The sequence below is a fragment of the Camellia sinensis genome, unplaced genomic scaffold (genome assembly GCF_055761805.1).
Source record: "Camellia sinensis isolate YWXY unplaced genomic scaffold, ASM5576180v1 Unanchor6, whole genome shotgun sequence".
NCBI classification, from domain to species: domain Eukaryota; kingdom Viridiplantae; phylum Streptophyta; class Magnoliopsida; order Ericales; family Theaceae; genus Camellia; species Camellia sinensis.
Genome location: NW_028129474.1, coordinates 16,697,501 through 16,703,292, shown reverse-complemented (window position 1 = coordinate 16,703,292; position 5,792 = coordinate 16,697,501).

Genomic DNA, 5,792 nt, shown 5'->3' with positions numbered 1-5,792 from the left:
GGGCAAGGGAGGTGCCCCCCCCTTATAATAGCCTGTTAAGCCCTTTTCAATCTGGCAGGAGGAAACATGAAGCATGTTCGAGGAGTCATAATGGAGTTTTTTTAAAAAGTAATGGTTTTTTGCCAAAACTTTCAACATGAAAGTTGTAGGAAATAATTTAATACACCATAAAAAAAATTAAAAAAAATATTTTTTTACAGAAAATATTTTATTTTAATTTATTTCGATATTAATACTTAAAAAATAATAAAAATTAATAAAAATAGTCAAAAAATTATGGAAAAATTCCCATAATTAAAGGATGATTCACTAGTAATTATAGAAATTATTAAATTATTTTTTTCATTTTTTTTATTTTATTTTGATTTTTTTATGCCAAATAAGGGCTTTAAAAATTCGAAAAGCTCCAGAAAAATTGCAAAAAAATAGGGAATGACATTTAAAATTGATTGTAGTGCATTTTTAATTGTGTTGCACGGTTTGGGTAAGATTATAAAAGAATCATGTTCAAAAAGATCGATCGAGGCGGTGGCACGCCATGGCCTTGGCCTTGGCCTTGGCCTTTGCCCGCGGCCTTGGCCTTTGCCTTGGCCTTGGCCATGCCTTGCACAGGGACTTGGCCTTGCCCACTGCCTTGGCCTTGGCTTTGGCCTTGGCCTTGGCATGGCATGGCATGCTCGCCGAGGCCGTGGCATGCCTTGCTGCTAGCCAAGGCCGTGGCGTGGCATGCTCGCCCAGCCCGTGGCATGCCGTGCTCGCCCAGCCCGTGGCACGCCATGTTGGCCCAAGGCATTGGCATGGCATGCCGGCCAAGGCATGCTGGCCAACGCTGCACAAGGCGGTGCCATGGCATGGCATGCTGACCAAGACCGTGCCATGGCATGCTGGGCGAGGCCGGGGCATGGCATGCTGGCCGAGGCCGTGGCTTGCCATGCCGCCACGGCCGTGGCATGCCGGGCAACGGACCGGCATGGCCCAGCCCGTGGCACGCCATGTTGGCCCAAGGCATTGGCATGGCATGCCGGCCAAGGCATGCTGGCCAACGCTGCGGCACGGCGTGCTGGACAAGGCGGTGCCATGGCATGGCATGCTGACCAAGACAGTGCCATGGCATGCTGGCCGAGGCCGTGGCATGGCATGCTGGCCGAGGCCGTGGCTTGCCATGCCGCCACGGCCGTGGCATGCTGGGCAACGGACCGGCATGGCATGCTGGCCGTGGCGGTGGCACGACATGCTGGCCAAGGCAGTGGCATGGCATGTAGGCCAAGGCTAAGGCATGGCACGCTGTGGCATGGCACGCTGGCCAAGGCAGTCGCAAGGCATGCGGGCCGAGGCCGCGGCACAGCCCGCTGGGCAACGCGGTGGCATGGCATGCTGGGCAACGCCGTGGCAAGGCATGCGGGCCGAGGCCTTGGCATGGCATGCTGGCCGAGGCCGTGGCATGGCATGCGGGCCGAGGCCGTGGCATGGCATGGCATGCGGGCCGAGGCCGTGGCATGGCATGCGGGCCGAGGCCGTGGCGTGGCATGGCATGGCATGTTGGGCAACGCCGTGGCAAGACATGCGGGCCGAGGCCGTGGCATGGCATGTTGGGCAACGCCCTGGCAAGCCATGCGGGCCGAGGCCGTGGCGTGGCATGTTGGCCAAGGCTAAGGCATGGCACGCCGGGCAACGCGGTGCATTGGCATGCTGGGCAGCGCGGTGGCAAGGCATGGGGGCCGAGGCCGTGGCATGGCATGTTGGGCAACGCCGTGGCAAGACATGCGGGCCGAGGCCGTGGCATGGCATGCGGGCCGAGGCCGTGGCACGACATGTTGGCCAAGGCTAAGGCATGGCACGCCGGGCAACGCGGTGGCATGGCATGCTGGGCAACGCGGTGGCAAGGCATGCGGGCCGAGGCCGTGGCATGGCATGTTGGGCAACGCCGTAGAAGGGCATGCGGGCCGAGGCCGTGGCATGGCATGCGGGCCGAGGCCGTGGCATGGCATGTTGGGCGACGCCGTAGCAAGGCATGCGGGCCGAGGCCGTGGCATGTCATGCGGGCCGAGGCCGTGGCATGGCATGCGGGCCGAGGCCGTGGCATGGCATGTTGGCCGAGGCCGTGGCAAGGCATGCGGGCCGAGGCCGTGGCATGGCATGTTTGGCAACGCCGTGGCAAGACATGCGGGCCGTGGCATGGCATGGCATGCGGGCCGAGGCCGTGGCACGACATGTTGGCCAAGGCTAAGGCATGGCACGCCGGGCAACGCGGTGGCATGGCACGCCGGGCAACGCGGTGGCAAGGCATGCGGGCCGGGGCCGTGGCATGGCATGTTGGGCGACGCCGTAGCAAGGCATGCGGTCCGAGGCCGTGGCATGTCATGCGGGCCGAGGCCATGGCATGGCATGCGGGCCGAGGCCGTGGCATGGCATGTTGGGCGACGCCGTAGCAAGGCATGCGGGCCGAGGCCGTGGCATGTCATGCGAGCCGAGGCCGTGGCATGGCATGCGGGCCGAGGCCGTGGCATGGCAAGTTGGGCGACGTCGTGGCAAGGCATGCGGGCCGAGGCCGTGGCATGTCACGCGGGCCGAGGCCGTGGCATGGCATGCGGGCAGAGGCCGTGGCATGGCATGTTGGGCGACGCCGTCGCAAGGCATGCGGGCCGAGGCCGTGGCATGGCATGCGGGCCGAGGCCGTGGCATGGCATGTTGAGCGACGCCGTAGCAAGGCATGCGGGCCGAGGCCGTGGCATGTCATGGCATGTTGGGCGACGCCGTAGCAAGGCATGCGGGCCGAGGCCGTGGCATGGCATCTTTGGCAACGCCGTGGCAAGACATGAGGGCCGTGGCATGGCATGGCATGCGGGCCGAGGCCGTGGCACGACATGTTGGCCAAGGCTAAGGCGTGGCACGCCGGGCAACGCGGTGGCATGGCATGCGGGCCGGGGCCGTGGCATGGCATGTTGGCCAACGTCGTAGCAAGGCATGCGGGCCGAGGCCGAGGCCGTGGCACGGCATGCGGGCCGAGGCTGTGGCATGGCATGTTGGGCGACGCCGTAGCAAGGCATGCGGTCCGAGGCCGTGGCATGTCATGCGGGCCGAGGCCGTGGCATGGCATGCGGGCCGAGGCCGTGGCATGGCATGTTGGGCGACGCCGTAGCAAGGCATGCGGGCCGAGGCCGTGCCGTGGCATGCGGGCCGAGGCCGTGGCATGGCATGCGGGCCGAGGCCGTGGCATGGCATGTTGGGCGACGCCGTAGCAAGGCATGCGGTCCGAGGCCGTGGCCTGTCATGCGGGCCGAGGCCGTGGCATGGCATGCGGGCCGAGGCCGTGGCATGGCATGCGGGCCGAGGCCGTGGCATGGCATGTTGGGCGACGCCGTAGCATGGCATGCGGGCCGAGGCCGTGGCATGTCATGCGCGCCGAGGCCGTGGCATGGCATGCGGGCCGAGGCCGTGGCATGGCAAGTTGGGCGACGTCGTGGCAAGGCATGCGGGCCGAGGCCGTGGCATGGCATGCGTGCCGAGGCCGTGGCAAGGCATGTTGGGCGACGCCGTAGCAAGGCATGCGGGCCGAGGCCGTGGCATGTCATGCGGGCCGAGGCCGTGGCATGGCATGCGGGCCGAGGCCGTGGCATGGCATGTTGGGCGACGCCGTAGCAAGGCATGCGGGCCGAGGCCGTGCCGTGGCATGCGGGCCGAGGCCGTGGCATGGCATGTTGGGCGACGCCGTAGCAAGGCATGCGGTCCGAGGCCGTGGCATGTCATGCGGGCCGAGGCCGTGGCATGGCATGCGGGCCGAGGCCGTGGCATGGCATGTTGGGCGACGCCGTAGCAAGGCATGCGGTCCGAGGCCGTGGCATGTCATGCGGGCCGAGGCCGTGGCATGGCATGCGGGCCGAGGCCGTGGCATGGCAAGTTGGGCGACGTCGTGGCAAGGCATGCGGGCCGAGGCCGTGGCATGGCATGCGGGCCGAGGCCGTGGCAAGGCATGTTGGGCGACGCCGTCGCAAGGCATGCGGGCCGAGGCCGTGGCATGTCATGCGGGCCGAGGCCGTGGCATGGCATGCGGGCCGAGGCCGTGGCATGGCATGTTGGGCGACGCCGTAGCAAGGCATGCGGTCCGAGGCCGTGGCATGTCATGCGGGCCGAGGCCGTGGCATGGCATGCGGGCCGAGGCCGTGGCATGGCATGCTGGGCGACGCCGTAGCAAGGCATGCGGGCCGAGGCCGTGCCGTGGCGTGCGGGCCGAGGCCGTGGCATGGCATGTTGGGCGACGCCGTAGCAAGGCATGCGGTCCGAGGCCGTGGCATGTCATGCGGGCCGAGGCCGTGGCATGGCATGCGGGCCGAGGCCGTGGCATGGCATGTTGGGCGACGCCGTAGCAAGGCATGCGGGCCGAGGCCGTGCCGTGGCATGCGGGCCGAGGCCGTGGCATGGCATGTTGGGCGACGCCGTAGCAAGGCATGCGGTCCGAGGCCGTGGCATGTCATGCGGGCCGAGGCCGTGGCATGGCATGCGGGCCGAGGCCGTGGCATGGCATGTTGGGCGACGCCGTAGCAAGGCATGCGGGCCGAGGCCGTGGCATGTCATGCGGGCCGAGGCCGTGGCATGGCATGCGGGCCGAGGCCGTGGCATGGCAAGTTGGGCGGCGTCGTGGCAAGGCATGCTGGCCGAGGCCGTGGCATGTCATGCGGGCCGAGGCCGCGGCATGGCATGCGGGCCGAGGCCGTGGCAAGGCATGTTGGGCGACGCCGTAGCAAGGCATGCGGGCCGAGGCCGTGGCATGTCATGCGGGCCGAGGCCGTGGCACGTCATGCGGGCCGAGGCCGTGGCATGGCATGTTTGGCCACGCCGTGGCAAGACATGCGGGCCGTGGCATGGCATGGCATGCGGGCCGAGGCCGTGGCTCGACATGTTGGCCAAGGCTAAGGCATGGCACGCCGGGCAACGCGGTGGCATGGCATGCTGGGCAACGCGGTGGCAAGGCATGCGGGCCGAGGCCGTGGCATGGCATGTTGGGCAACGCCGCAGCAAGGCATGCGGGCCGAGGCCGTGGCATGGCATGCGGGCCGAGGCCGTGGCATGGCATGCGGGCCGAGGCCGTGGCATGGCATGTTGGACGACGCCGTAGCAAGGCATGCGGTCCGAGGCCGTGGCATGTCATGCGGGCCGAGGCCGTGGCATGGCATGCGGGCCGAGGCCGTGGCATGGCATGTTGGGCGACGCCGTAGCAAGGCATGCGGGCCGAGGCCGTGCCGTGGCATGCGGGCCGAGGCCGTGGCATGGCATGTTGGGCGACGCCGTAGCAAGGCATGCGGTCCGAGGCCGTGGCATGTCATGCGGGCCGAGGCCGTGGCATGGCATGCGGGCCGAGGCCGTGGCATGGCATGTTGGGCGACGCCGTAGCAAGGCATGCGGGCCGAGGCCGTGCCGTGGCATGCGGGCCGAGCCCGTGGCATGGCATGTTGGGCGACGCCGTAGCAAGGCATGCGGTCCGAGGCCGTGGCATGTCATGCGGGCCGAGGCCGTGGCATGGCATGCGGGCCGAGGCCGTGGCATGGCATGTTGGGCGACGCCGTAGCAAGGCATGCGGGCCGAGGCCGTGGCATGTCATGCGGGCCGAGGCCGTGGCAGGGCATGCGGGCCGAGGCCGTGGCATGGCAAGTTGGGCGGCGTCGTGGCAAGGCATGCGGGCCGAGGCCGTGGCATGTCATGCGGGCCGAGGCCGTGGCACGGCATGCGGGCCGAGGCCGTGGCACGTCATGCGGGCCGAGGCCGTGGCATGGCATGTTTGGCAATGCCGTGGCAAG